Genomic DNA, 15,496 nt, shown 5'->3' with positions numbered 1-15,496 from the left:
AGCGTCGAAAATTTAATTTTCGATTCGGGAAGTGTAAAAACATTTCATATATCCATTTGATGCACGATAACTTTAAAGTACCCTTTATATGGGTACCATGTATCCATTTTCATAATCAGTATGGGAATGTCAGAAAAAGGGTATTTTCCAATGACATAAAAAAGGGTACTTTAGCCCCATTCCGAAGTATCTCCTCTTGTGAAAATAAAGGGTAAATTGTACACATGCTAGTTTGGTATCAACAAAACCGCCATTGCACGATTTTATTTTGTTGCCACCCGAAATAATTGAAAAATAAATTGGTCAAAGTGTAAATCACGCGATATTTTTTTTTCGGCGATTCTATTTGTAATGACCTTAAAAATGAAGACTTTTACAAATCGTACTTTTGTTGCAGACACTTCGACATCCATTTCAATTCACCCAATCGGTTTGGGCCGGCTCCAAGGATGATGTTTTGAAGAAGTTAAAGCGCCCCACGGTCTTCAATTCTAAAGCACCGGGGGAACATCCGCAATGATAAGCAAATGATAAAATTTCAAAATTGTGTAGTATAAAATAATAAATATGAATGGTATATATAGTACGATACATTTACGAAGTTTTTTAATGGTATTTCAATAATATATTCGTAACTTTTTGTCTCTGGATCCCTAACCTCAATCTACGGCAATATTCATTTACAAAATGAGGTTTTATTACCCATGTTCTTTGTGAAGACCGAGAGTGAAAAATACCCATTATTTGAAGTTCAAGGCGAATACTCTTAAATGAGTAAATCGACTTTACTCTTTTAATGATTTAAACCACTTTTCTTGGAAATGGGTATTATTTTACCCATTAACGGGTACTTTCATCTTAGCGTGTATCTGGATGTTTTTTATGCGGGGCTTACTGTAAATGAAAATGACTTCAGAATGTGTGTGTATTTACTGCCATTCTTGAAATGGGTCGTTGGAATTTCAGTAGAGCTATCACCCGCATAATCAAGAACTGTATTTCTACTGTTTCACAAACTGTTCATAACCATTTACGACAATTTCAGAATAATTCCTTTTAAAATCCAAAATAACAATAAACCAACTGTACCCCGAACCGTTTTTACAGTTTGGTGAATGGTAATCGAGGAAATCACAATATGGGGAATAGGCGGTTAAGTTATGTAACCATTTGAAAACGTCGATTTTCTCGAACAAATTTTTTTGTTTACAGTTTCCCAAATGATGGATATGTTGTTCATTTTTGCACCCATTTCACTATAACGCAAACAGTTATGAAATAGTTGACCTATACAATTGGAATGAAAACGGACAATGTATGTGTAATTATTTATATATGGTTTGTTACAGTAATTTGACCGTATCCTGTACTGTACTGATATGTTTATATCTAGGTAAAATTATTTTAGAATGAATCAAAATAATGAAACAATTAGATACGTGTAGAAAAATCAACTTCAATTGAAACGTACACAAATCACGCAATTTAATCACAATTTCAACTATTTCTCTTCAGAAGCAGATTCATGCTACATGTTCTATTTGTTCCATTATTTCTGATTTGAAATAATTAAACATTTATAACTTAACTTTTTTCAATTCATGCTTTTATTATTTACGTATTAAGCAACGAGTCTTTAAATTCAAAATAATATCAATAATAAAAATAATTCTCAGTCGGAATTCAGAATTATTTAGGTGCCGTCCCCAAATTGCGTAACTTTCGAGGGGGGGGGATGAAATAGGCTCGAGCGTTATGACTTATACAAAATTTTCGTACAAAAGCCGTTACGAAGCGAAGGGAGGGGGTTGTCCCGGAAGTAATACACCACATCACGATCATATCTCTCATCCCTTTCCGGTTAGGTTTCATATGTTGCCGAAGTTTTCCCGGTGAAGCTCTGCATTATCGCTTGCACCTCCGGTGATTTAGAAAAAAAATTGCGCTTGGATGACCTTCTGCTGGTGCTTGATTTTTCCTTGTGCGTAGATGAAAATCCGTTTCATTGGTTCGATTTCACAGCAACTGCAACGTAAAAAATCAGGTTTCACAATTGGAAATGACAATGTTCTCAAAACTTACTCTAGAGTATAGAAACTAGCGATGGTTCCATGGCTGTAGTCTGTGGTTTGGCCGCAGCTCAGGGGGCCTGTTTTTCATGCGGCACCAGACTGCTGGGGGGTTGTAGAGCTGCAACGGAAAAAGAGAAAATGTGTATATGGTTTTCAACTTAACTTACGTTTAAAAACTTACAGTATTTCTTCTGCCAATTAAGGAGTCTCATCACTTTTTCTCTGGAACAACGAAGACGACAAAACGGAGCAAACTGGCCGAAACAAAAATTCACTTTGTTTTTATTTTGATGGTTTCGGAAACGCTGCGGAAAAATGCACGCTCAAAAAACATACATACAGTGTCTGCATATTCATTAATAAAAAAATAAATAAAAAAGATTTTTTGTTCTTTTTTTCTTATTTTGATACGAAAGTTTTGTAGAAATAGACACGCGCATGCATCTTTTAGTTAAAAAAAGCAAATTCCGTTATGTTTGACTAAAAGTTTCATTAATTCACAGATCCAGTCATTGATATTTTTCAAGCGTGCATAATGAAGATGAATACGTAAAACAGTTTATCAAACTGTTCCCAAATATTAATGTATAGTGAAATGCTCATGTGTATCTTTGTTGCGCAAAACAATTTTGGGTACAGTTGTGTTATATTTCCACCATAACCCAGAGGTTGTCATTCCTATATAATTCAACAATTTCTGTACACTTTGATGTTATGTTACTGTTTGGTGTAGATTACATAAACAGTTTTTTATGGTGTTTGGCATCAGGCTTCATACTGTTCAATACAATAGCGACAGTTTGTGATACAGTAACCGTTACAGATAAATGAAGATTACTGTTGGGAATGTGTGGCAAATTGTATTTTTCTATGCGGGCACTTTTCATCTCCTGCGCTAAAATTGTCTGCGGATATAAAGATATCGAAGGGTATCATTATATACATGCATACAATTTTCTTCCATGAAAGCACTGCCGGTCAGTGGAAGGTGGATTGTATCACACACACACACATATAACACATGATGTAAGTTATGAAATGACGTAAAAATGTGGTCTGAAAGATGTATTGAACGAAAAATATAATTTTGCATGATGAAGGACATGAAAACAATGCCACTATGATTGACATTTCCCGAATCAGACACCATCATATTTAAAATGTGAAACAAATTCACGTCATTTGGCTCGCTTCTTTTATGTGCATCCAAAAGACGTAAAATCACATGATTTTTTCGGAGTGTGTTGATTTATTCTCATTTTGTTACAACAAGGATTGAAATGGCTCCTGACGGACTTGAATTCGAACTTCGCAAGAAAATCATTGAGGACTATTCTGGTGGAATGTCACTAAAGACGATTTGTAACAAATATCACTTGTACAAACCGATCATCTCAAGAGTATGTACAAAGTTTTAGAAAACAGATGTGATTTCTGTGGACCATAGAGGTAGAAGACCACGTTCCACATCGTCTAGAGATGATTTCACGATCATGCAAATGCCGATCCTTTTAAATTGTCTTTCAAAGTGAAGAAAGAACTTCAGCTGTCCATTTCGGATCGGACGATTAGACAACCGTTGAATCCGAATTATTCTGTCGATGCCCTGCGAAGAAGCCGTTGATATCGGACAAGAATCGGAAGCGACAGAATTTATCGTGACCGGTTGGAAAGCGCTTAGATTCCCGTTACTGACAGAAGATTGTGAAGCTTGATGGCGGAAATGTAATGGTTTGGGGATGTTTTTCTGCTCACGGTCTTGGTTCCAAACTTCTTTATCAAAATATGTTATCAGTCCAAAAATGAGCCAAATTGGTAAAGTTTTACAGGTGAATCAAATCAATTTTACAGTTTTATCTGAGTTTTACAAACACATCGTTCAAATACTATTTCATGCAGGAATTGGTTTTCACTGCGAAATAAATAAAAATCACGCTGCACCCAAAAAACCCATAGGGCGTTTGACGTTTGAGCGGTGCCGAATTCACCAGTTTCCATAGTGACATAAATGACACGGCACCGCTAAAACGTCAAATAGTGAACCCGTGCATAGGTCCATGGTTTAGGCGTCATATTAATGAATTCTACAGTCACAAAACCAAGGTTCCTTAAAAGGAGGTTCATCAATTTAAGCAATCTATTGGTGCGCGTTGAGGTCAGCTGCGGGGAAGGTGGAAGTGACAGCCGGCAACCACGGCGAGTATGTTTGCATGTATCGTTTCAATGGGATTGTTAGGGATTGTTTAGCACAGAAAACAAATCCTACTTCAGGTTCATTATCAAAATTCCAAATCTGAAACACTTCCTGTAAGAGCGAGTTTTGCAGCATTCTTCAGCATACAATATTTTCACATCTGACTTACCTGAGTTACCCCAGGGATGCCAAAAATCTTTGTTTGCTGATGACACAGATCTCTTCGCCAAAGGATGAATCCTGCGTGGCATCTGTAGTCGATTGCAAAAAAGTTTGGATATTTTTTCTCCATACTTTCTAAAATGGAAGATGTCTTCTTATGCTTCCAAATTATGCATGAAAATAAACTTAAATTTACAACATATTTTTAGCTGTGTGAGAGGGGTTCCAATACATTGGTCAGATGAAGTTAAGTATCTAGGGCTCATGCTAAATAAAAACTTAACTTTCAAAAATCACATTGAGGGCATTCAAGCCAAATGTAACGAATATATAAAATGTCTGTATCTACTTATTAACAGAAAATCGAAACTTTGTCTTAGGAACAAGCTTTTGATCCTCAAAAAAATTCCAGGCCAGCTATGCTGTATGTTGTACCAATAGGGACTAGCTGTTGTAATATCATGAAGAAAGCACTGCAGAGGATTCAAAAAAGAAACATTTTGAAAACGCTCCTCACTGGAAGAGAACTAATGACTTTTTCGAATGGAGCTACCTGTGTCACTATTCCTGTGGATACACATAACTTCAATTCCATCTTGTCATCAACAGAAAATTTTCGAATGGTACCTACTTCAAATGACGATCCTGTTTCCGATTTCGATTTATAATCTGAAAAATTACAACGAATGACATAATGTTGTAATATCAATGCTCAAATCCTATAGCTATGGCAGTCCAAGTTCGTAGAAAATTCATCATCACTCATCAAAATTTGATACAACTTTCGATGCGGGTATTGAAGAACGGTTCGGTTTCCCACCTTTCAGTGCTCCATGCAGTACAACATGCTTGAAATTTACAATTATTTCTTTTGCTATTGTTTTAATATCTACCCGATTTTCAGTATTTAATTTCATATGGAAAAGTGCAAACTACCCTTGAAGTGTGTAATATATGAATCAAGTAGGTACAGAACATTTCGCAAATAAGAAGAGCCAGGAAGATTGAAGCACAGTTTTTGTACCAATCACAAAAGTACACAACCCAGTCAGCGCATTAAGTGGCAATAAAAACTTGAAGTTCTCATTCGAAATGGATACCGAACCGGAGCTCATTCAATTCGGAATCGCCAAACTCCTACTTCTGTAGCTATGTACACCTTCTTCGTGTATGCCAATATCATAAATCAAACCGTGGGAGATGAAGCCCAAAAGCGTTAAATCGATTGGACACGCTTGAAATTAATATACACATTAGAGACCCGGGCGCGTTGGAAGTTTCTTTTATTCCCCACTGTTCGGCCGGATGATGCTGCTGAATGGTTTCTTTCGTCTCGCGCATTGCGGATCAAAAGTCGAACTTGATGGCTCTATTCTGTGGGAGAATTACGGATAATTATACCCGGAGACCGATTAGTTAGGTGAGTACTTCACTTCACGAAGAGGAAAAGAACGAATCGAGACCCCAGCAAACGCAGAGTACCACCAAGATTATGTTGCGACGATGCCGCCGAAATCGAAATTGTCGCCAATTGTGCCGCAAATATTCCCACGAGAAATTAATCCGTCCCGTCGAGGTGCCACTCGGTTGGTTACTTGCAGTTCCTAATTGAAAAGTATCAAAACAATGTTTAAGCTTCGAGTGCGTGATATCGAGGAGGAGAGAACCGGGCGGCAGTTTCCGCTGAAGGATTGCGCTCTTGTCGAGTTTAAATTTGTCAAGGGTGCTTGAGAGCAATTACCCTCCTGCGCGAGAGAGCGTCCAAGTTGGCGTTTGATCGCAGGAAATAAAGTCAGCGTCGCGTATAGTCAAGTCGACGCTTCGCCGGATAAATTCAAGTGCTGCTTCAAGGCGGTGGCTTCGAAGAAGTTCCGAAAAAAGGGTTAGGTGGCTGGAGTTGAGATTGAGTAGGTCTTTTCTGGCTGTTTTAATCGAGTTTGCATTCTACTTTTGGGATCTGCGAGTGACGAGTAATGGTTCGCTTCTGGTAAAACAGTTTCTCTTTCCCAAAATCAACATCGATTGAAACAGTTTTGATGAAGTTTCCAAATCAAAAGTTTCACTTTTTTTAATTTTATTTCAATGACAAGAAATCCTTAAGACCTCTCGTCTGAAGCACTTGAGTTAGTGACTAACATCCAAAATTCATATTCAAGTTTTGCTAGTTAATAATTTTACGTTGGGGCTGTTGAGAACAAACGGAGGTAATCATCATTGCTAACATCGACTTCCAGACAAATTGGAAAGCTGGTAGGTAAGTCTCTTTCTTGAAGCTCCCGGAATCCCCGCAGGCTGTCTCCTTCCTGAACGAATCTAACTTCTGGTTTTGCAGATCCGAATTTCCGGTATATTCGTAGTCATCGTACTCCTCCAAGAACTTTTAGAAGTTCGCCTTTGTCAGCGTATTGATCATAACCGAGTTTTCGGATTCTCGTCAATCCATTTTTCTGAGGCCAGTGGGAAAAAAACCGTGTGTAGGTTATTTTGATAGGCTTGCGCAGCGAAACGCTTTTTGGCAAACTAGAGCTCCTACTTTTAATATGCTCATCTTCGTTAAAATGTTACATAAACATCGAACAGCATAAACGACATGACGCAGCCGGCTCATTTGGATTGACAAGCAAACCTACCATTACCGAATGATCATTATGCCTGGTTTGGGTTTCCAAAATTGCGATTGCTTCTAAATGTTCAGCGTTTAATTTCTGACGGATAATTGAAGCTGCGTTTGCCTGCCTGCCTGCCTGTCTGCCTAGGCCTAAGCACACCGTAGGTGGCCCCTCTGAGGCTCCCAAGAGGCAGCAGAAGAACCGAATCGTGGAGTTTTCCAAACGAGGGAAGCAAAATGTTTCAATTATTTGCAATAATTTTTCAATTCCACCTTTTTCCAAGTTACACTGAAGCTCGGTTTGTTAAGTTTTCTTGTAGCACTTTCTTGCTCGTATGAACAATAGGGTGCTACAAAGTTTTCACGCCCAACTGTTTCTTTTTGTTTCATTTAGGTAAAAACATGAAGCAGCCTAATTGGTTATGGCCCAGGGTGTGAACAAAACCCAAGTCTCTGGATTCGACCAAAGATTGTTCCATAGAATAATCAAGCATAATTTTCAGAAATTGGAGCACCCTGACGAACATGTGCCACTGAATTGCGTCGGTTTTTTGGCGCGCTTTGCTCCCACATCGCACTCGTAGACTCTATCGCGATCGTAACATCCGATGGCCGCAAACCTCCACTACACCACCAGACCCCTTTTCCACGATCAATTTTGAGGCATAGAAGAGGAAAAAAGTTCAACTCAACTCAGCTCAACCAGTAGCCAATGATCACCATAAAGTTTTAAGTACCTGAAAATTACACTCAATTATGATTACTATTTATACCTATTTCATTATTTCTCTGGGTGCTTATTTTCCTCTGGTGCGTTTTTTGTTGGCGTTTGGCACACTATCTTCGCCACGGCTCCCGACTCGTTCCGTGGATTAATTTCGCCCCATTATTCTTTCCAGGAGATTGTGCCGTGAATTTTTCCAAATTTGTACTCTTAACAAGACGCACAATTCACCCATGAGAGCTGATCAATCTGCCCGGTTTGGAAAGCATGAAACCAAAAATGATCACTATTAGGCTTCCATTGTTCGCAGATGGAGATGAATTTTTCACCTGCAAGAAAAACTGATCGAAACTTATTGGAAAAAGTGATACGAGAGATGAAGCGTGCGCCTTGTTACCGATCGAAACGAGCCGTGGCTAATGGGGTGAACCTGCGCAGACGAAAATCACTGTAACCAAGCGAAATTGTTTCGATCAAGTATTGTTTCGAAATCGGTTCAGCTCGTTATCTAACGTGGCCAATACTGACGCACAGAGTGCGTTTTTATGACGCACTAGACCGGACTGCCAGTTAGATTAAATGAAGGTAGCCCACCGTACAGGTGGTTTGGAAAATTTCTGCAAAATTATTCGTTTCCTGAATACGAATTCGGTTGGTAAAAATTAACAATTTCAATCAGCTCGTAACGGATTACGTTACTGGACAGAAATACCATACCATCGACCGGAAGTTACGGGTTTTGCAGAGAGAAAGAAGAGATTAAATTTGAATACTTCATTTGAGAGAAATCAGCAATTTGATTTCTAATTCAGGTGCAAATCTAATTAGAACACCATACAAATTGGGCTTCAAGTACTACATCCACTACAGCGGAGGCGACAAAACAGAACGTGGAGTTGGCTTTATAGTCATATGAAGTGAGTTATGCGATAGAAACCGGTAAGCGATCGAATCTGTGAGTTGAGAATTAAGGACAAATTTTTCAACTACAACCTGATCAGTATATATTCGAACGAACGATAATTCTGATGACATGAAGGATGAGATCGTAAAAGAAGACTTCTTCCGACCCGTCATTGGAACGAGTACACAACCGGCGACAACCAAGTGACGATGCAGCATGAGTTCCAGAACTAACAGAACGCTGCGCTGGAGATCTAAACAGCCAGTGGGACCCTATCATTGAAATTGATTTCTAGGAAACAAACACTTTTACAAGCAGAAAAGGCTCAGTTTGAAGGTGACCTTGATCGGCAATGTGTAGGGGCCCCATGATCAATGGTATTAGTGATTAGAGGAGCCTAGAAAGATGTTCAAAATTCATTCTCAATAACTCGGTTGAATATTGTAATTCATACGGATCTACCGAAATGTGCGATGCCCATAATCATATCTGAAACTGATTTGAAGGTATGCTACAGACCATATCCTTAAACAAACCGTTTTTCATTTCAATTATAATTGAGAAAATAAATCAGTTACCACCTTCGGGCATGGTTTGTATACAATCAAGGCTGGTAGCAGATCTCTTTTTAGAGGCGTAGTCTCTATTTCATTGCAAACTTTTTTTTATTTATTCTACTTGCATTGGATCCTGCTTCAAGGTTCAAGAGATACCTTCAGAGTCTATCCAAGTAATCACTAGTTCGCTTTGTCAGCCTTATAGGGCTATTATACGGCTTGAATAGAGAACGTCAGCTGAATAATAGAATTATATTAGCACGCAGGACGAATTACAGTGCAGTGACTAAACTAACAACTATGGTATTACACGATTTCTTCACAGGTTCTTTAGGAATTTCTTTTCAGATTCCTCGAAGGAAAACTTCAGAAAATCTTCTAGTGATTTCTACAAATATCTCTTCAGGTATACTTTTGGAATATCCTTTAGAAATCCTTTATTGATTCCAACACCAATTCTCTCAAAAAATCTTACAGCGTTGTTTCAAGGGATGGTTAGAGGAATATCTTAGTAGTTTGCTCCAGTTACTAGTTTGCTAACTATTTTGATTTCCCCCTGTTGTAACTATAGGAGATCTTCCAAAGGCTCTTTCAACCCAAGAAACAATCTCTGGAGTAATTCCCTGGTTGAAATCGGATAGATAGTTTTAAAAGATAATCCTTTGAGAAAATACTTTTTGAAATCTTAAAGATGTTTCAAACGGGAATCTTGGTGGTAGTTTTTGAGAAATCGCTGGTAAAATCATTGGATACATTTCTGGAGTACATATGATTTTCTTGAAAAAATCCTAAAAAGGTTCCTTGAAGAAATTCGTACTGGAATCTCTGAGGTAATTTTTATAGTTACCCTTAGAAAACATAAATAAAAATAATACATTCTATGTTGAGTTCCTAAGGTATCTTGAACGGAATCCTGAGGAAGTTCGAGAAAATCACGAAATAAGCTCCTGAAGAATAGTATTGTATTTAAAGAGAGACAATCAATGGACATGTTTGCCATTAAACGACTGCAACAACATTATCAACGTAAATTGCACCACTTTAGTAATAATTCTACAAAAGCTATTTGGTCATCGTCCAGACGGCGTTCACCTTTTTTTGAGGGCCCATAAATGGAACTCCGCACCGGGCCCCAAAAACCCTAGCTACGATACTAGTGATAACAAAATGGAATCAAAGTGATTGGCACTGGTCAACAACGAAGACAAAACGGCTGGTTCGATGAAGAGTGCCAGGCAGTGTCATACGTGAAAAATGCCGCTAGAAGCCCTTTGTTTGTGGCCGGTACCCGACAAAACAGAGAGCGATACAGGGCAGCGAGAACCGAAGAAATGCGAATCCACCACGAAGAGTGGTAGCTGAAGCTCAAGATAGCATGAATTAGAACGATATGTGGAGATTTTATGCAATGGTGAATGTTGCGCGGAACAATACTATACCAGTGCTCGCCATGTACAATAATCGAGAAGGGTATTTGCTGACCGATTAAACGCTGGTGGCTGCCAGGTAGAAAGAGCACTTGCAGCAATTGTTGAACAGTAAAAAGGGAAATGTAGTGAGAAACAGGATGAACATTGATGATGACGATCAAGCTGTGGATCCACCGATCATACACACTTAAATTAGAATGCCAAATCTCGGCTTATTTCAACCGAGATTCGCACAGCCGAGGAGTCGGCAAACAAGTTTAATGGGATCTCAGTAAATAAGAGCCGAGTATCAGCAAATCGTGCTTCGTTGCTAAGCAACCGGACAAATCGTTAGCTGAGTCTCGGTTAAAATCGGGAAACCGAGATTCGCGCAGCCGAGCTCGTGAAAAAAATCTAAGTGTGTATGAAAAGACTATCAGTGAGTTGAAGAACTGTAAGGCTGCTGGGAAGGACGAAATACCGATCAATTTTTTTTCAAGCACGGAAGTGAGCGTCTCTACCAGGCGATCCACCGAGGACTTCTGAAGATATGGAAGGACGAAGAAATGCCCACCGGCTGATTGGATAGCCTCATATGCCCAATCTACAAGAAAGTGCGCAGACTGGAGTGTGTCAATTACAAAGGAATTACCCTGCTGAGTTCGGCGTACAAAATACTGTTGCCCATCCTATTTAACAGACTGAGACCGCTCGAGGAGGCCTTCGTCGGAGAATACCAACCTGGTCTTCATGAGGTCCGCACGACAACGGACCGAATGTTTGCTTTACGAATGATCCTAGATAAATTACGGGGATATAACTTACTCACTCACCATCTGTATTACGGGGTGTAACTTTAGAGTTCCTTGAAGCAAATCAACCTTTGTTCCAGATGTGATAAACTCAAAGCTGTTGAACTTTTATCTTTTCGCGAAACGTCAACGATACCGAGGGGTGTGTTGCTGGACACTTGCGCCGAAACATCCTCCCCCTCGTGCCCTATGAACACTCGTTCAATGGCACCACATCTAGTATAGTCCGTTTCGTGCTCTTCAACTCTAATCTTTGCCAAAGTCGAAAGCTTCCTATTGATCATGACCGTAGACATCAAAAACTGCAAATTTGCAAACACGTCTCCTTTTCATAATTCTAGATGAAGTCTCCTCATCGGTTTGACGTATAGGATGGGTTTGGGTCAGTTGATTTCGGATCTATAGATTAAGCACTTTTCCCTGAACTATCAAAACCAGCACTCCTTTCTTGATCGGATATACGTCGTAGAACCATTTTGACCGTCGAGATATTACAAGTACTCGACAATCCAACGACTCCAGAATGAATCTAGTCTATTTTGAAGAAACGCCCAACTGGTCTTCAGAGCCCTTCGATCATCAATTGGTTCTTTCACTTGTTGCTGAATTCTGCTACAGCTGAGCATCAAGAAATGTCGTGATTCCTGCTTCTCTCTGTCTAGCGGCAAAAAGGTGTAACCAGTGTCAGTATAATGTCTAGTGTTGATGAGATTTGTCGTGTGTAGTGTCGAAAATAATATGTATTGCAAAAAGAAAACGTTAGTAGATAGGATTGAATAAGATTTCCCGAAAGATCCCACGAACGCAGCCAACATTGCTCCACCTTATAGAAGGACGAAAGTAGTGCCGCTAGTCACCACCAAGGCTGCGCTAATCCACACGAACGGGCGGCTATGGGGGTGGCGAAATGGATGGCCATGATGAGGCGGACTACGTCATGGACGAAGATGGGTAATCGACCATAGGTTCGCAGTCAATGAACCCCGAACCAAGCCCAACCGAGAAGTTCCTAATACTCGCCCTTTTGTACCCTGTACTCCATCTAGGACCTCGCGGTTTTCGTTTAAAAACGCCATTGCGGTTTGGTTTATTACCACCGTAGACCCTAGACGCTAGACGTACCCGCGTTGACCCTACGCGCCAATTAAGTAGTGAGTCCGTGAAGACCTGTACCCCGGACGACAACCGAATGCACTTGGAAACCCAGGCTTTCCAGTGAATCCACGGATCACTAAAGCCTCGAGTCCGTCACCATACTCGAGGGGCGTACGGGACAGACAAGACCCAAGTAACCATGGAGCATTATATCGTTGCATATATAATGTAGCTGCATTGCCGTAAGCCTACCATTAAAGTAGTTTAAAAGTGGAAAAGGGCCCTTTTACAGTTGCACTAATGCAAAAACGACGATAAAGCAATGAAGCAATGTATAAAGTAACATTAGTGCAGCAGTGCAATTTATAAAGTGATATTAGTGCATTGATACATTTGTAATGTAGAGTTAATGCTATATTGCATGACAGCTCTTGAAATATGTCGAATAAAGGCAATGTTACATCAGTGTTGTTGAAATGCAGTAGAATACGTGCAATGTTATAATGCTTGTGGTTACTTGGGGAGGTCCACGAGATACTGTAGACGAAGGAAAAGAAAGGAGAAGGAAGGAGTCAACCGCCCCCTGGCCCGGATAGCGGAAGTAGTTCCAGTGGTCAGTGAAGAAGCAGCGGAGAAGGTGCTGTAGCGTGCGGGGCCCTGAAGAAGATAAGAAAGTGTAAGATAGGAGTAATTGTAAGAAAGTGCGAGGCGTCGTCCGGTGTTGAGGACGGACGTAAGGAAGGGAAAGTCAGTAGAAGTCAGTGGAAGTGGAAATACAAGTGTACACGAGACCACAAAATAGAGGGAGTTTTACTGGAGTCTACTATGTGTGTTTTATTTCGCGGAATGTCACGAGCTTAGCGCCGACCCTGAGGCTTGGAGACGGAGGTCTCACCTAGGCTGAGATTAACACGACCTGCAAGTTACAAAGGTTAACGGTCTAGAGTTTATCATTTGTTCCGCTTCGGTCAACAACGTCATGAACGACTCATAGTCCATTTTTCGTGAAATAGGTAAGGCATTTAGGACGGTCTTCACGAAACGTGCCATCCGCTCCCCGAGGTAGTTGACTCATCTTTGAATCTACATCACATCGGGAACAAAGGTGGATTTACTTCAAGGAACTCCGAAAAGTTTCACTACATTTCATCATTCATTCATTCGGCAGACTCGGTCCAAAACCCGAGCAACTCAAGAGGCAGCTACAGTCAGCTCACCATCTTGTAGTCATGCGGATAGTTCTGTCGCAGAAGATAAGGTAGAACGAGTCAGCTTCGAGCCTTCGGTAACTGACCTCACCGAAAGGGATTGACACAGATTGCGCGGAATGCAGGCGACCAAATAACGCCGAGCCTTATCGTGCGCGATACGTAGCTAATGAGCAATCGAGAGAATTTGTTTGTGCAAGATGTAACCCGAAAGTGCCCGCACCTGGAAATTTTTGTCCCCCTCCTCCACCCCTCCATTACGCTTTTTGTATGAAAATTTTATTTGTTTTGTATGAGTCGTAACGCTCGGGCCCCCCTACGAGCGTTACGTAGTTTGTGGATGCTGCCTTATAGATTTCAAGGCTAGCACACTACGCTAGATGGTTCAAAATCAAGTGTTCGGATTATAGACGAGGTGTCAACCTCGTTTGTGACGTTTGACGGATTGAAGCAGGGAGACGCACTTTTGAGTTTACTGCATTCGAGGGTGCTATTAGGACATCTGGTATGTAGAAAAACGACGCTATCATCACACGTTCACAAATACTGCTTGGCTTTGAGGACGATATCGACCTTACTGGAATCGATCGCAGGTCAGTGGAGGAGAAACATGTCTGTGCGTGATTTAGGATGGAACTCGGTGGAACTTTTTTTGTCAATTTCGATGCTTGTTGTAGTTGATTTTGTGCTTTGTATAGGTTATAAATGCTTGTTTCTATAGTATGTGGTATCTATGAACACTTGTGGATACTTATTATCGCCGGATAAAATAAATTGAAATTTGATTTTTGTCTATGGAGCAACGCACTGTGCGGTGTTCGAAAACCCTAAAAGCTTGCAGGTCCTCATATTGAGTATAGTCCACGTTTCATGCCCGTGGAGGACTACCGGTCTAATGAGCGTTTTGTACATCGTGCATTTGGTGCGGGGGTGAATTTTTCTTGGCCGCAGTTTCTTCTGAAGCCCATGGTAGGTCATCCAAAATCTCTTGAACTATTCTTCTGTAGACTTGGTTTGCAAATTTATGAAGTTTGATATGTCGCAAGACAGGTCTCAGAACCGCAGATATAATGGCCAATTCCCGTGGGAAACTGGGTATCCAAAATAATCTGTCATGTCATCTAAAAACGTTTGAATCATCTTTTTTACGCTTTGATTTGGAAATTTATGAAGTTTGCAATGTCGCAAGCCAGGTTTCAGTTCCGAACTAAGTTGTTCAATAACGGTAAGTGTTATTGAAAAGTATACGTGAAAATAACTGTTTGATGACTAAAAAGCACAAAGACTGACATGGAACAATTATGCGTATAATGGCAGCATAGACACTGTACAACAATACATTCGTCCATTTCCCACTAGCTCAATGTTCAAACCAAATGCTTATACATTTTCGAGCAACCGTTCTGATTTCAGTTATCCCCATAAAGTGTGAAGATCTTATCGAGCAGCAAATTATTTTCCACCTCGAATCAAAACTGTCAACCCGAGCGACTGTCAAAATTTCAACAGGCATTTAAAGAATCATTAACGATACTTAACATTCACCAAACAGTGTGGTTCCTCGCGTCATTCGTCATCGCCCTTAGAGCCCCGGCCCCCACAAAATGGACTGCCATTAATACCCAGAAATACCCGGTGATTGATTCCAGTCCTTGTTGGGCCAACTCGTGCGCTCCCAGAGTCATTTAATAATATATTCAAATCCGCTGATCGTGTCATCCAGCCAACTGTCAGTGCCAGCGAAGAAGATG

General features: G+C 40.3%; 1 long non-coding RNA gene across 1 annotated transcript; it reads right to left on the bottom strand.

Moving 5' to 3' along the window:
• Positions 1-1,351: 1,351 nt before the first annotated feature.
• LOC110679325 lies at positions 1,352-2,400 on the bottom strand. Its single transcript, XR_002502393.1, has 3 exons — positions 2,254-2,400; positions 2,083-2,190; positions 1,352-2,025 (listed from the first exon to the last, which is right to left on the bottom strand). It is a non-coding gene; the product is annotated as an uncharacterized LOC110679325 (long non-coding RNA).
• Positions 2,401-15,496: the final 13,096 nt, after the last annotated feature.

The sequence above is a fragment of the Aedes aegypti genome, chromosome 3, assembly GCF_002204515.2.
Source record: "Aedes aegypti strain LVP_AGWG chromosome 3, AaegL5.0 Primary Assembly, whole genome shotgun sequence".
NCBI classification, from domain to species: domain Eukaryota; kingdom Metazoa; phylum Arthropoda; class Insecta; order Diptera; family Culicidae; genus Aedes; species Aedes aegypti.
This window is presented reverse-complemented; position numbering and strand designations above follow the sequence as displayed.